Source organism: Cucumis sativus, chromosome 2, assembly GCF_000004075.3.
Source record: "Cucumis sativus cultivar 9930 chromosome 2, Cucumber_9930_V3, whole genome shotgun sequence".
Lineage (NCBI taxonomy): Eukaryota > Viridiplantae > Streptophyta > Magnoliopsida > Cucurbitales > Cucurbitaceae > Cucumis > Cucumis sativus.
The window spans coordinates 15,276,859-15,293,205 of record NC_026656.2 but is presented as its reverse complement, the minus strand read 5'-3'; positions in this window follow the sequence as shown (position 1 = coordinate 15,293,205).

The window sequence follows — 16,347 nt, the reverse complement described above, 5'->3', positions numbered from 1 at the left end:
CCCTAAGCCCTAAAAGACCTAAAAGCCCTAAATGCCCTAAATGCCCTAAAAGCCTTAAAATCCCTAAAATCCCTAAGCCCTAAAAGGCCTAAAAGCCCTAAAATCCCTAAGCCCTAAAAGCGCTAAGCGCTAAAAGCCCTAAGTCCTAAAACCTAAAAGCCCTAAGCGCCTTAAAAGTCCTAAAAGTCCAAAGCCCAAGCCCTAAAAGCCTAAGCCCTAAAAGCCTAAGCCCTAAGCCCTAAAAGCCCAAAAATCCCTAAGCCCTAAAACCTAAAAGCCCAAAAATCCCTAAGCCCTAAAACCTAAAAGCCCTAAGCGCCCTAAAAGCCCTAAAAGCCCTAAAAGCCCTAAAAGCCCTAAGCCCAAGCCCTAAGCCCAAAGCCCCAAGCATTAAAAGTCATAAGCCCTAAGTGCCCTAAAAGCACTAAACGTCTTAAGCACCCTAGGCGCACTAAAAGCCCAAAGCCCAAGCCCTAGGCCTAAAAGCCCTAAGCCCTAAAAGCCCAAAGCCCAAGCCTTAAAAGCCCAAACCCTAAGCCCTAAGCCCTAAGCCCTAATCCTTAAAAATCCCTAAGCGCCCAAAAAGTCCTAAGAGCACTAAAAGTCCTAAAAGCCAACGAGCCCAAAGCCCGAGCCCTAAAAGCCCAAGCCCTAATCCGTAAGCCCTAAGCCAAACACCCTAAGCCCTAAAAGCCCTAAAAGCCCCAAAACCCTAAATGCCCTAAAAGCCCTAAAATCCCATATCCCTAAATACCCTTAAAACCCTTAAAGCCCTAAGCCCTAAGCCCTAAAAGCGCTAAGCCCTAAGCCATAATCCCTAAAAGCGCTAAGCCCTAATCCCTAAAAGCGCTAAGCCCTAAGCCATAATCCCTAAAAGCCCTAAGCCATAATCCCTAAAAGCCCTAAGCCCTAAAACCTAAAAGCCCTAAGCCATAATCCCTAAAAGCCCTAAGCCCTAAAACCTAAAAGCCCTAAGCGCCCTAAAAGCCCTAAAAGCCCTAAGCGCCCTACACCGTAAACCCTAAACCCTAAACCCTAAACCCTAAACCCTAAACCCTAAAACACTAAAAGTCATAAGCCCTAAGTGCCCTAAGTGCCCTAAAAGCCCTAAAACGTCTTAAGCACCCTAGGTGCACTAAAAGCCCAAAGCCCAAGCCCTAGGCCTAAAAAGCCCTAAGCCCTAAAAGCCCAAAGCCCAAGCCTTAAAAGCCAAACCCTAAGCCCTAAGCCCTAATCCCTAAAATCCCTAAGCGCCCAAAAAGCCCTAAAGAGCACTAAAAGTCCTAAAAGTCCCAACGAGCCCAAAGCCCGAGCCCTAAAAGCCCAAGCCCTAATCCCTAAGCCCTAAGCCAAACACCCTAAGCCCTAAAAGCCCTAAAAGCCCCAAAAGCCCTAAATGCCCTAAAAGCACTAAAATCTCATATCCCTAAATACCCTTAAATCCCTTAAAGCCCTAAGCCCTAAGCCCTAAAAGCGCTAAGCCCTAAGCCATAATCCCTAAAAGCCCTAAACCCTCAAACCTAAAAGCCCTAAGCCATAATCCCTAAAAGCCCTAAGCCCTAAAACCTAAAAGCCCTAAGCGCCCTAAAAGCCCTAAGCGCCCTACACCCTAAACCCCTAAACCCTAAACCCTAAACCCCCTAAAAGTCATAAGCCCTAAGTGCCCTAAGTGCCCTAAAAGCCCTAAACGTCTTAAGCACCCTAGGCGCACTAAAAGCCCAAAGCCAAAGCGGTGAGCCCTAAGCAATAATCCCTAAAAGCCCTAAGCCCTAAAAGCGCTAAGCCCTAAGCCATAATCCCTAAAAGCCCTAAGCCCTAAAACCTAAAAGCCCTAACCATAATCCCTAAAAGCCCTAAGCCTAAAACCTAAAAGCCCTAAGCGCCCTAAAAGCCCCAAGCGCCCTACACCCTAAAACCCTAAACCCCAAACCCTAAACCCTAAACCCTAAACCCTAAACCCTAAACCCTAAACCCTAAGCCCTAAAAGCCCAAAGCCCAAGCCTTAAAAGCCCAAACCCTAAGCCCTAAGCCCTAAGCCCTAATCCCTAAAATCCCTAAGCGCCAAAAAGCCCTAAGACACTAAAAGTCCTAAAAGCCCAACGAGCCCAAAGCCCGACCCTAAAAGCCCAAGCCCTAATCCCTAAGCCCTAAGCCAAACACCCTAAGCCCTAATAGCCCTAAAAGCCCCAAAAGCCCTAAATGCCCTAAAAGCCCTAAAATCCCATATCCCTAAATACCTTTAAAACCCTTAAAGCCCTAAGCCCTAAAAGCGCTAAACCCTAAGCCATAATTCCTAAAAGCCCTAAGCCCTAAAACCTAAAAGCCCTAAGCCATAATCCCTAAAAGCCCTAAGCCCTAAAACCTAAAAGCCTAAGCGCCCTAAAAGCCCTAAAAGCCCTAAGCGCCCTACACCCTAAACCCCTAAACCCTAAACCCTAAACCCCTAAACCCTAAACCCTAAAAGTCATAAGCCCTAAGTGCCCTAATAGCCTTAAACGTCTTAAGCACTCTAGGCGCACTAAAAGCCCAAAGCCCAAGCCCTAGGCCTAAAAGCCTAAGCCCTAAAGCCCAAAGCCCAAGCCTTAAAAGCCCAAACCCTAACCCTAAGCCCTAAGCCTAATCCCTTAAATCCTAAGCGCCCAAAAAGCCCTAAGAGCACTAAAAGTCTAAAAGCCAACGAGCCCAAACCGAGCCCTAAAAGCCCAAGCCCTAAGCCAAACACCCTAAGCCCTAAAAGCCCTAAAAGCCCAAAAGCCCTAAATGCCCTAAAAGCCCTAAAATCCCATATCCCTAAATACCCTTAAAACCCTTAAAGCCCTAAGCCCTAAAAGCGCTAAGCCCTAAGCCATAATCCCTAAAAGCCCTAAGCCCTAAAACCTAAAAGCCCTAAGCGCCCTAAAAGCCCTAAGCGCCCTACACCCTAAACCCCTAAACCCTAAACCCTAAACCCTAAAAGTCATAAGCCTAAGTGCCCTAAGTGCCTAAAAGCCCTAAACGTCTTAATCATCCTAGGCGCACTAAAGCCCAAAGCCCAAGCCTAGGCCTAAAAGCCCTAAGCCCTAAAAGCACTAAGCCCTAAGCCCTAAAAGCGCTAAGCCCTAGGCCTAAAAGCCGTAAGCCCTAAAAGCGCTAAGCCCTAAGCCATAATCCCTAAAAGCCCTAAGCCATAATCCCTAAAAGCCCTAAGCCCTAAAACCTAAAAGCCCTAAGCCATAATCCCTAAAAGCCCTAAGCCCTAAAACGTAAAAGCCCTAAGCGCCCTAAAAGCCCAAGCGCCCTACACCCTAAACCCCTAAACCCTAAACCCTAAAAGTCATAAGCCCTAAGTGCCATAAGTGCCCTAAAAGCCCTAAACGTCTTAAGCACCCTAGGCGCACTAAAAGCCCAAAGCCCAAGCCCTAGGCCTAAAAGCCCTAAGCCCAAGCCTTAAAAGCCCAAACCCTAAGCCTAAGCCTAATCCCTAAATCCTAAGCGCCCAAAAAGCCAAGAGTAAAAGTCCTAAAAGCCCAACGACCCAAAGCCGAGCCCTAAAAGCCCAAGCCCTAATCCGTAAGCCTAAGCCACCTAAACCCTAAGCCCTAAAAGCCTAAAAGCCCAAAAGCCCTAAATGCCCTAAAAGCCATAAAATCCCATATCCCTATATACCCTTAAAACCCTTAAAGCCCTAAGCCCTAAGCCCTAAAAGCGCTAAGCCCTAAGATAATCCCTAAAAGCCCTAAGCCATAAAACCTAAAAGCCCTAAGCCATAATCCCTAAAAGCCCTAAGCCCTAAAACCTAAAAGCCCTAAGCGCCCTAAAAGCCCTAAAAGCCCTAAGCGCCCTACACCCTAAACCCTAAAGCCTAAAAGTCATAAGCCCTAAGTGCCCTAAGTGCCCTAAAAGCCCTAAGCGTCTTAAGCACCCTAGGCGCACTAAAAGCCCAAAGCCCAAGCCCTAGGCCTAAAAGCCCTAAGCCCTAAAAGCCCAAAGCCCAAGCCTTAAAAGCCCAAACCCTAAGCCCTAAGACCTAAGCCCTAATCCCTAAAATCCCTAAGCGCCCAAAAAGCCCTAAAAGCACTAAAAGTCCTAAAAGCCCAACGAGCCCAAAGCCCGAGCCCTAAAAGCCCAAGCCCTAATCCCTAGCCCTAAGCCAAACACCCTAAGCCCTAAAAGCCCTAAAAGCCCCAAAAACCCTAAATGCCCTAAAAGCCCTAAAATCCCATATCCCTAAATACCCTTAAAACCCTTAAAGCCCTAAGCCCTAAAAGCGCTAAGCCCTAAGCCATAATCCCTAAAAGCCCTAAGCCTAAACCTAAAAGCCCTAAGCCCATAACCTAAAAGCCCTAAGCCTAAAACCTAAAAGCCCTAAGCGCCTAAAACCTAAAAGCCCTAAGCGCCCTACACCCTAAGCCCCTAAACCCTAACCCTAACCCCTAAACCCTAAACCTAAAAGTCATAAGCCCTAAGTGCCCTCAGTGCCCTAAAAGCCCTAAACGTTAAGACCCTAGGCGCACTAAAAGCCCAAAGCCCAAGCCCTAGGCCTAAAAGCCCTAAGCCCTAAAAGCCCAAAGCCCAAGCCTTAAAAGCCCAAACCCTAAGCCCTAAGCCTAAGTCTAATCCCTAAAATCCCTAAGCGCCCAAAAAGCCCTAAGAGCACTAAAAGTCCTAAAAGACCAACGAGCCCAAAGCCCGAGCCCTAAAAGCCCAAGCCCTAAAAGCCCAAGCCCTAAGCCAAACACCCTAAGCCTAAAAGCCCTAAAAGCCCCAAAACCCTAAATGCCCTAAAAGCCCTAAAATCCCATATCCCTAAATACCCTTAAAACCCTTAAAGCCCTAAGCCCTAAAAGCGCTAAGCCCTAAGCCATAATCCCTAAAAGCCCTAAGCCCTAAAACCTAAAAGCCCTAAGCCATAATCCCTAAAAGCCCTAAGCCCTAAAACCTAAAAGCCCTAAGCGCCCTAAAAGCCCTAAAAGCCCTAAGCGCCCTACACCCTAAACCCCTAAACCCTAAACCCTAAACCCCTAAACCCTAAACACTAAAAGTCATAAGCCCTAAGTGCCCTAAGTGCCCTAAAAGCCCTAAACGTATTAAGGACCCTAGGCGCACTAAAAGCCCAAAGCCCAAGCCCTAGGCCTAAAAGCCCTAAGCCCTAAAAGCCCAAAGCCCAAGCCTTAAAAGCCCAAACCCTTAGCCCTAAGCCCTAAGCCCTAATCCCTAAAATCCCTAAGCGCCCAAAAAGCCCTAAGAGCACTAAAAGTCCTAAAAGCCCAACGCCCAAAGCCCGAGCCCTAAAAGCCCAAGCCCTAATCCCTAGCCCTAAGCCAAACACCCTAAGCCCTAAAAGCCCTAAAAGCCCCAAAATCCCTAAATGCCTTAAAAGCCCTAAAATCCCATATCCCTAAATACCCTTAAAACCCTTAAAGCCCTAAGCCCGAAGCCCTAAAAGCCCTAAAAGCCCCAAAAGCCCTAAATGCCCTAAAAGCAATAAAATCCCATATCCCTAAATACCCTTAAAGCCCTAAGCCCTAAGCCCTAAAAGCACTAAGCCCTAAGCCATAATCCCTAAAAGCCCTAAGCCCTAAACCCTAAAAGCCCTAAGCCATAATCCCTAAAAGCCCTAAGCCCTAAAACCTAAAAGCCCGAAGCGCCCTAAAAGCCCTAAAAGCCCTACACCCTAAACCCCTAAACCCTAAACCCTAAACCCCTGAACCCTAAACACTAAAAGTCATAAGCCCTAAGTGCCCTAAGTGCCCTAAAAGCCCTAAACGTCTTAAGCATCCTAGGCGCACTAAAAGCCCAAAGCCCAAGCCCTAGGCCTAAAAGCCCTAAGCCATAAAAGCCCAAAGCCCAAGCCTTAAAAGCCCAAACCCTAAGCCCTAAGCCCTAAGCCCTAATCCCTAAAATCCCTAAGCGCCCAAAAAGCCCTAAGAGCACTAAAAGTCCTAAAAGCCCAACGAGCCCAAAGCCCGAGCCCTAAAAGCCCAAGCCCTAAGCCAAACACCCTAAGCCCTAAAAGCCCTAAAAGCCCCAAAAGCCCTAAATGCCCTAAAAGCCCTAAAATCCCATATCCCTAAATACCCTTAAAACCCTTAAAGCCCTAAGCCCTAAAAGCGCTAAGCCCTAAGCCATAATCCCTAAAAGCCCTAAGCCCTAAAACCTAAAAGCCCTAAGCCATAATCCCTAAAAGCCCTAAGCCCTAAAACCTAAAAGCCCTATGCGCCCTAAAAGCCCTAAAAGCCCTAAAAGCCCTAAGCGCCCTACACCCTAAACCCCTAAACCCTAAACCCTAAACCCCTAAACCCTAAACACTAAAAGTCATAAGCCCTAAGTGCCCTAAGTGCCCTAAAAGCCCTAAACGTCTTAAGCACCCTAGGCGCACTAAAAGCCCAAAGCCCAAGCCCTAGGCCTAAAAGCCCTAAGCCCTAAAAGCCCAAAGCCCAAGCCTTAAAAGCCCAAGCCCTAAGCCCTAAGCCCTAAGCCCTAATCCCTAAGCGCCCAAAAAACCCTAAGAGCACTAAAAGTCCTTAAAGCCCAACGAGCCCAAAGCCCGACCTCTAAAAGCCCAAGCCCTAAGCCAAACACCCTAAGCCCTAAAAGCCCTAAAAGCCCCAAAAGCCCTAAATGCCCTAAAAGCCCTAAAATCCCATATCCCTAAATACCCTTAAAACCCTTAAAGCCCTAAGCCCTAAGCCCTAAAAGCGCTAAGCCCTAAGCCATAATCCCTAAAAGCCCTAAGCCCTAAAACCTAAAAGCCCTAACATAATCCCTAAAAGCCCTAAGCCCTAAAACCTAAAAGCCCTAAGCGCCCTAAAAGCCCTAAGCGCCCTACATCCTAAACCCCTAAACCCTAACCCTAAACCCCTAAACCCTAAACCCTAAAAGTCATAAGCCCTAAGTGCCCTAAGTGCCCCAAAAGCCCTAAACGTCTTAAGCACCCTAGGCGCACTAAAAGCCCAAAGCCCAAGCCCTAGGCCTAAAAGCCCTAAGCCCTAAAAGCCCAAAGCCCAAGCCTTAAAAGCCCAAACCCTAAGCCCTAAGCCCTAAGCCCTAATCCCTAAAATCCCTAAGCGCCCAAAAAGCCTAAGAGCACTAAAAGTCCTAAAAGCCCAACGAGCCCAAAGCCCGAGCCCTAAAAGCCAAGCCTAATCCCTAAGCCCTAAGCCAAACACCCTAAGCCCTAAAAGCCCTAAAAGCCCCAAAAGCCCTAAATGCCCTAAAAGCCCTAAAATCCCTTATCCCTAAATACCCTTAAAACCCTTAAAGCCCTAAGCCCTAAGCCCTAAGCCCTAAAAGCGCTAAGCCCTAAGCCATAATCCCTAAAAGCCCTAAGCCCTAAAACCTAAAAGCCCTAAGCCATAAGCCCTAAAACCTAAAAGCCCTAAGCGCCCTAAAAGCCCTAAAAGCGCTAAAAGCCCTAAGCCATAAGCCCAAAAAGCCCTAAAAGCCCCCCTAAAAACCCAAAAAACCACTTGTAGCCTAGTTTCTTCATGGAAGATTGCTTGCAAAGATCCCAAGTTTGGTTATATTTCATTTCCTTTTATTCCTACAAAAAGAAAACAAGAATTTTCGAATTTTATTCAATAGGTTAAACTAAAAATTTTAGAAAAATGAGCGGAATTGTTTAAGCTTGGTTTAATATTTTTATCAAAACGACCTAACAAATATTCAATACAAGTTCATAAGTCATAACCTAGCAAAAAGTTCAAATTTTTTTAAAAAGACACTCCAAAACCCAAAATGTCGAGTGTGTAAGTGCAACGAACTTAGTTCTATACAAACCTAAGTATTCAAAACACGTATAAGTTTTCAAACAACCTAACAACGCTTAAGTGTAAATTTATTAACTTACCAAAAATTTCAAAAAGTGTGAAAAAAAATCTTTCAAGACTCAAAATGGCAACCATGGCTGTATGTAAAACTAACTTAGTTTGTAACAACCTAAAAGGTGTTCAAAAAATGTTTAAGTATCACTCGAACTTAAAAACGACCTAATAATGCTTTAGTCTTACTTCATTACTCATAACCTACCAAAATGTTTAAAAAATGTAGAAAAAGCACTCCAAAATCCAAAATGGCAACCAAGTGTGTAAGTGCAACAAACTTAGTCTCAACTTTAAAATTAGTGCGAGTTGGGAAATGTATTAACTCAAGCATGATGTACAAACTTGAAACGACTTAAATATTTATTCACCATCACATAAAAACAGTAATTAAATATAGATAACATGTGTAAATAAAGGGAGAATCACCTTTCTAGCAGTAGCTTTAGAGTAAGACCAAACATCATCCTCCTACTTGTAAATCTGCTCGATTGTCTACTTTGTTCTACATTCGTCATTTCACCGTCTCAGGCCATCCATTGAATTGGCCACCCAGCCTTGGCATACAAGAGTATGTCTCAGCCTGTTAACAAATACCACTAAAACTAAGCAAGACAAAGAAAAAAGTTTTCAAAAATTACCTAACTTTTAGGTCTTCATGTGACCTTTAGTTCTTCTGTCTTCTCCTTCAACTCTTTGACAGATTGCTGAAATTATGTGTTTCTGCAATGTTTACCAATCATGAAAGATTCATTACGAAAATAAATACCATGAATACAAACCATGAAGAAATAGTAAAACAGTCAATACAAGAAGAAAAAAGTTCACTTGAAAACAACCTAAAACAGTATCACTTGAACAAAATGTGTCTAAGTATCACTTGAACTTTCAAAACGACCTAAAACAGCTTACGTTTAGGTTCGTAACTCATAACCTACGAAAAAAGTTCAAATAGTGTGAAAAAAGCACTACAAGACCCAAAATGGCTACCAAGTGTGTAAGTGTAACAAACTTAGTTCAAACCAACCTAGAACGTGCTCAAAACGTGTCTAGGTATTACTTGAGTTTTCAAAACGACCTAGCAAATCCTAAATGTAGGTTCGTAACTCATAATCTACCAAAAAGGTTGAAAAAAGCATTTCAAGACCAAAAATGACAACCAAGTGCAACAAACTCAATCTAACCTAAAATGTATTCAAAACGTGTGTACGTATCACTTAAACTTTCAAAACGACCAAACAATGCTTAAGTGTAAGTTTGTAACTCACAATCTACCAAAATTTCAAAAAGTGTAAAAAAAGCACTTCAAGGCCGAAAACGGCAACGAAGTACGTAAGTGCAACGGACTTAGTTTCAAGCCATCCTAAAAAGAGTGCAAAACGTGTCTAAGATTTCAAACCGACCAAACAATACTCAAGCGTAAGTTCGTAACTCACAACCTAAAAAAATTTCAAAAAGTGTGAAAAAAAGTACTTCAAGACCCAACATTTCAATCCAATGTGTAAGTGCAACAAACTTAGTTTCAAACCAACGCAAAATGTGTTTAAAACGACCTAACAATCCTTAAGTGTAAGTTCGTAACTCACAAACTAACAAAAAAATCAAAATGCGTGAAAAATGCACTTTGAGACCTAAAATGGCAACCAAGTATGCAAGTGAAACAAACTTAGTCTTAAACAAATCTAAAAAAATTTCAAACCGTGTTTAAGTATCACTTGAACTTTCAGAACGACCTAAGAATGTTTATTTGTAAATTCATCACTCATAACCTACCAAAAAGTTCAAGAAGTATGGAAAAAAAAGGAAACACTACACGACCCAAAATGGCAACCAAGTGCGCAAGTGCAACAAACTTAGTTCCAAACCAACCTAAAAAGTGGTCAAGGCGTGTCTAAGTATCACTTGGACTTTAAAACAACCTAACAAAGCTGTTCAACACCAGCAACCTTGGCTAACGGAAGAGTTTGAGTTACAATTATGGCCGGAAACAGTGTTGGGAGTCCGTTGGAATCGGGAATTGGGAGGAAATGAATGGTTAATTAAGTGGAAAGGGCTGCCGGACAGTGAAACAACTTGGGAATCTGTTTTCCAAATGAACCAACAATTCCCTGACTTGCACCTTGAGGACAAGGTGAACCTGGAACCGAGGGGTATTGTAAGGCCCCCTATTATCCATACATACAAAAGGAGGGGTAAAAACGTAAAAGCTCACGCAGCAGAAAAGGGGAGAATATTAGGAAAAGAACATGAGAGTGGGGCCCACGGGGAAGAATGAGAAAAGAGCTATAAATAAGGCCTTATCGGGATTGGGGGCTAGGTTAACTTTTTGTCTTCATTTGGTCTGTAGAGGCTGCTAGGTCTAGGAAGGACTACTATCTTTTCCTGGGGAGGTTTGACATGATATTATCATCTTTATTGCTTTCTTTTATATTTCCTTCTACTGTATCTCTTTGGCATTTATATATAAATAAAGATCTACAGAGTGCTGTCTCTGTTTGCCAACTGTTTGGGTAATTTAGTATTTTATTTGTGGAGTCTCTACAACTGGTATCAGAGCCCAAACGCTGGGGGTGGTGACGCGGCTGATGGCGCAAAGGCAAATAGAAGAAAGAATAGATGGAACAGAGAAAGAAATACTGAGCTTGAAGGAAATGATTCTGGAAACGAAGAAATCCATGGATAGACTGGCTGATGAAATGAAAGAAAACAGCAGCTACAAAAGGCGAGATGAATCCGGAACTTCTGATGGATCAGTCATGAAGTTAAAAGGAAAATGGGAAGAAGCCGACAATCCAGGGGAAAACAATGTAGTAACTGTCGACCGAAGCAAATATAAGAAACTGGAAATGCCGATTTTCACCGGGGAAAATCCTGAGTCATGGGTGTTTAGAGCTGAGCATTTTTTCGAAATTAATAGCCTACCGGAAGCAGAAAAAGTGAAAGTAGCAGTGGTTAGTTTCGGACAAGATGAAATCGATTGGTACCGTTGGAGTAACCATAGAAAGAAGGTGGAAGGATGGGAAGATTTGAAGGTAAGGATGTTTGAATTTTTTCAAGATTCTGGGCAGAAGAGCTTAGGTGCAAGGCTGATTCGAATAGAACAAGATGGATCCTATAATGATTATGTCAAGAAATTCGTACAATATTCTGCACCACTACCGCACATGGCTGAAAGCGTGCTCTTAGATGCATTCGTGACAGGTCTAGAACCGGCTCTTCAAGCAGAAGTTATTAGTAGACATCCTCAAACCTTAGAGGAATGTATGAAGGAGGCACAACTGGTAAGTGGCAGAAACCTAGCCTTGAAATTAGCCAAGGCAGAATGGGTAAACAGTGTGACTAGGGAAGGAGGAGGCTCAAGCAAGGGACAAAGCAGTCAAGATAAAAGTTCACCAAAGAAGACTGAGTTCCCCATGAAGCAAGTCACTATTCCCATTAAAGGAAACTACCAGAAAAATGAACCTCCAGTTAAAAGACTCTTGGACACGGAATTCAGAGCAAGATTGGACAAGGGTTTGTGTTTTAGATGCAATGAGAAGTACTCACCGGGACACCGATGCAAGATGAGAGAGAAAAGGGAATTAATGTTATTTATACTTAACGAAGAAGAGAGTGGTGGGGAGGAAGTCAAAATGGAAGAGACCGAAGAAGTAATGGAGCTGAACCAGTTAGTTGTTGCTGAAACCACCGAAATTGAATTGAAGACACTCACGGGGTTAACATCCAAAGGGACAATGAAACTGAAGGGGCATGTAAAAGGAAGGGAGGTGGTGATTCTCATCGACAGTGGAGCTACGAACAACTTCATCCATGAAGCAGTGGCAATGGAAGGAGGGTTGAACATTGAACCCGGTACACAATTTGGAGTGACTATTGGAGACGGGACCCGCTGTAAAGGGAAAGGTATTTGCAGAAAGGTGGAACTGAGATTGAAAGAAATGACAGTTATAACTGATTTTCTAGTGGTGGAACTAGGAAATATTGACGTGATTTTAGGGATGCAATGGCTAGATACCACCGGCACAATGAAGGTACATTGGCCATCATTAACCATGACCTTTTGGGCAAAAGACAAGCAAATCGTGTTAAGAGGAGATCCATCCTTAGTGAAAGCTGAATGTTCTTTGAAGACATTGGAAAAAACGTGGGATATAGAAGATCAAGGCTTCCTTTAGAATTCCAGAATTATGAGATGGAAGTAGAGAATGAATATGAACTGGGGACAAGATTAAAAGGAGATGAGGAGGAAATATCTATGATCCGATCCCTGCTCAAGTATTATGCGGAGATATTTGAGACACCGAAGAAATTACCTCCAAAAAGAGCTATTGATCACCGAATATTAACCCTACCTGACCATAAACCTATCAACGTAAGACCTTACAAATACGGTCATGTGCAGAAAGAAGAAATAGAAAAACTGGTGGTCGAGATGCTTCAAGCAGGGGTTATTCGCCCTAGTCATAGCCCTTACTCCAGCCCGGTGTTGTTAGTGAAGAAAAAAGATGGTGGATGGAGATTTTGTGTCGATTACCGCAAGTTAAATCAGGCGACAGTATCGGATAAGTTCCCAATTCCTGTGATAGAGGAATTATTAGATGAGCTGAATAGGGCAACGGTTTTCTCGAAATTAGATCTGAAATCTGGTTATCACCAGATTAGAATGAAAGAGGAAGATGTGGAGAAAACTGTGTTCCGCACACATGAAGGGCACTATGAGTTTCTAGTAATGCCGTTTGGTCTCACGAATGCTCTGGCAACCTTCCAATCTTTGATGAACCAGGTATTTAAACCTTTCCTTCGGCGCTGTGTTTTGGTGTTCTTTGATGATATACTGGTTTATAGTGCGGATATAGATGAACACGCAAAGCATTTGGGCATGGTATTCAATGTTTTGAAGGATAACCAGCTGTTTGCTAACAAAAAAAAATGCGTTATAGCCCATTCTCAAATACAGTACTTGGGACATATGATATCCAAAAGAGGAGTTGAGGCAGATGAGGATAAGATCAAGAAGATGATTAATTGGCCACCACCAACGAATATATCTGGTCTGCGGGGCTTCTTAGGACTGACAGGATATTATAGGAGGTTTGTCAAGGGTTATGGAGAGATCGCTGCACCGCTAACCAAGTTATTACAGAAGAATGCTTTTAAGTGGAATGAAGAAGCAAATACTGCCTTCGAAAATTTGAAGCTAGCAATGACTACTCTACCAGTGTTGGCATTACCAGATTGGAACATTCCCTTTATTATCGAAACTGATGCATCTGGCGTAGGGTTAGGAGCGGTGATCTCTCAAAATGGCCACCCGATTGCCTTTTTCAGTCAGAAGTTATCCACAAGGCTCAAAACAAATCCATCTATGAAAGAGAGTTGATGGCTGTAGTTCTATCAGTTCAAAAATGGAGGCATTATTTGCTGGGCAGGAAGTTCACCATACTTTCAGATCAAAAGGCTCTTAAATTCTTGCTTGAACAGAGAGAGGTACAGCCCCAATTCCAGAAATGGTTGACAAAGCTCCTTGGATATGATTTCGAGATTTATATCAACCCGGACATCAGAACAAGGCAGCGGACGCCCTATCTAGAATGGAGCAACCGGTGGAGCTGCACAGCTTGACAACTACTGGAATCATTGATGTGAAACTAATCGAGCAGGAAGTTGAGAATGATGCTGAACTTAAGAAAATTATGGAAAATCTGAAGAAAATGCAGAAGAAGGAAGCAAGTTTCAAGTGGAAAAAGGAAGATTGCTCTATAAGGGAGAATGGTAGTATCTCAAACTTCTACACTTATACCCAAGATCCTACATACTTTCCACGATTCTATCCTCGGGGGACATTCTGGATTTTTAAGAACTTACGAGAGGATCAGTGAGAACTATATTGGAGGGTATGAAGGCTGAAATAAAGAAATATGTGGAACAATGCGAGATCTGCCAGAGAAACAAATACGAAGCAACCAAACCAGCTGGGGTACTTCAACCAATTCCAATTCCTGACAGAATCTTAGAAGATTGGACCATGGACTTTATTGAGGGGTTGCCACTAGCTGGGGGTTAATGTGATCATGGTGGTAGTTGATCGGCTGAGTAAGTATTCTTACTTTATATCATTGAGACATCCGTTTTCAGCCAAGCAAGTTGCTTCCATATTCATCGACAGAATAGTAAGCAAGCACGGCATTCCTAAGTCGATTATCACAGATCGGGATAAAAATCTTTCTTAGTAATTTTTGGAAGGAACTGTTTGCAACCATGGGAACTATTCTAAAGAGGAGTACCGCGTTTCACCCACAAACTGATGGGCAGACAGAAAGGGTAAATAGATGTCTCGAAACTTATCTGCGATGCTTCTGTAATGAACAACCAAAAAAATGGGATAGACTGATTCCATGGGCAGAATTGTGGTATAATACCACCTTCCATGCATCCACCAAAATGACCCCTTTCAGACGGTATACCGCAGACCGCCTCCTCCCCTGTTATCCTATGGTTACAAGAAAACTCCTAATAATGAGGTTGACACGCTGCTGAAGGAACGTGACTTAGCCATCAATGCCTTAAAAGAACACCTGTGTGTAGCCTAGAACAGGATGAAGAAAATGGCTGATCGAAATAGAAGAGAGTTAAAATTTAAGGTAGGAGATGAAGTCTACTTGAAATTGAGACCTTACCGGCAACGCTCCTTGGCTCGGAAGAAGTGTGAAAAGTTAGCACCTAATATTACGGACCCTACAAAATTACTGAAGAAATAGGAGCAGTTGCGTACAGATTGATGTTACCGCCGGAAGCCAGTATCCACAATGTGTTCCATATTTCTCAGTTAAAACTGAAACTGGTAGTCAACAAGCTGTTCAACACCAGCAACCTAGGCTAACGGAAGAGTTTGAGTTACAATTATGGCCGGAAACAGTGTTGGGAGTCCGTTGGAATCGGGAATTGGAGGAAATGAATGGTTAATTAAGTGGAAAGGGCTGCGGACAGTGAAACAACTTGGGAATCTGTTTTCCAAATGAACCAACAATTCCCTGACTTTCACCTTGAGGACAAGGTGAACCTGGAACCGAGGGTATTGTAAGGCCCCCTATTATCCATACATACAAAAGGAGGGGTAAAAACGTAAAAGCTCACGCAGCAGAAAAGGGGAGAATATTAGGAAAAGAACATGAGAGTGGGGCCCACGGGAAGAATGAGAAAAGAGCTATAAATAAGGCCTTATCGGGATTGGGGGCTAGGTTAACTTTTTGTCTTCATTTGGTCTGTAGAGGCTGCTAGGTCTAGGAAGGACTACTATCTTTTCCTGGGGAGGTTTGACATGATATTATCATCTTTATTGTTCTTTTATATTTCCTTCTACTGTATCTTTGCATTTATATATAAATAAAGATCTACAGAGTGTTGTCTCTGTTTGCCAACTGTTTGGGTAATTTAGTATTTTATTTGTGGAGTCTCTACAAAATTATAGCAATTCATTGCAAATAAGATGCAGTACCTTGATTTTATGGTTAAAGGTTCCAATTGTTTTTTCTTTTTAAGCTCTTATTTAGAAGGGATTCACCTGTTACAAGTTGAAATGTGAGTTGGAAAAATTGGACAAGAAGTTATAACCTTACAAGAAAATGATCCTTATAGAAAGAACTAACTTGATTCAAGCAAAATATCTTCAAGAACAAAATTGCAATTACACGAACACTTATTAACACAAATAAAAAATGCAAATCAGACTATTGAGTACAATGAAATACAACATGATAACAAGACAGAGATGCAACATATACATAAACATACAAATCAGAAAAGAAGTTGATTCTTGACAACAAAGTAAAATAAATACAAACATAATAAATTTCTATGACCATTAGGACTCTGTAGAGAAATGCCTACTTTCGACATAAGCATTTCATCAAATTCCATCTAAAGCGGAGAGGTTGCCCATGCAAGCTCTGATACCAGGCAATCTCGACGCGCATTTTATTTGACCTAAGCAGCTGGCTTGACTCCCTCTTTTTTTTCTCCCTCCCTCTCTACCGGCTGCCGTGCTAGGTGAAGAACTATAAGGACCTACTAGGCGGGTCGGGTTTTGCTTAGGCAAGAAAAGCGGAGAGGATCCCACGAAAATTCTGAAACCGGGGATCTCGGCCGCATTTTACTTGACCTAAGCGGCTGGCTTGGCTCCCTCTTTTTTTTCTTCTCCCTCTCTACCGGCTGCCATGCTGGTGAAGAACTCTAAGACCTACTAGGGGGTCGGGTTTTGCTTAGGCAAGAAAAGCGGAGAGGATCCCCACGAAAATTCTGAAACCGGGGATCTCGCGCGCGCATTTTACTTGACCTAAGCGGCTGGCTTGGCTCCCTCTTTTTTTTTCTCTCCCTCTCTACCGGCTGCCATGATGGGTGAAGAACTCTAAGAACCTACTAGGCGGGGTCGGGTTTTGCTTAGGCAAGAAAAGCGGAGAGGATCCCCACGAAAATTCTGAAACCGGGGGATCTCGGCGCGCATTTTACTTGACCTAAGCGGCTGGCTTGGCTCCCTCTTTTTTTTTCTCTC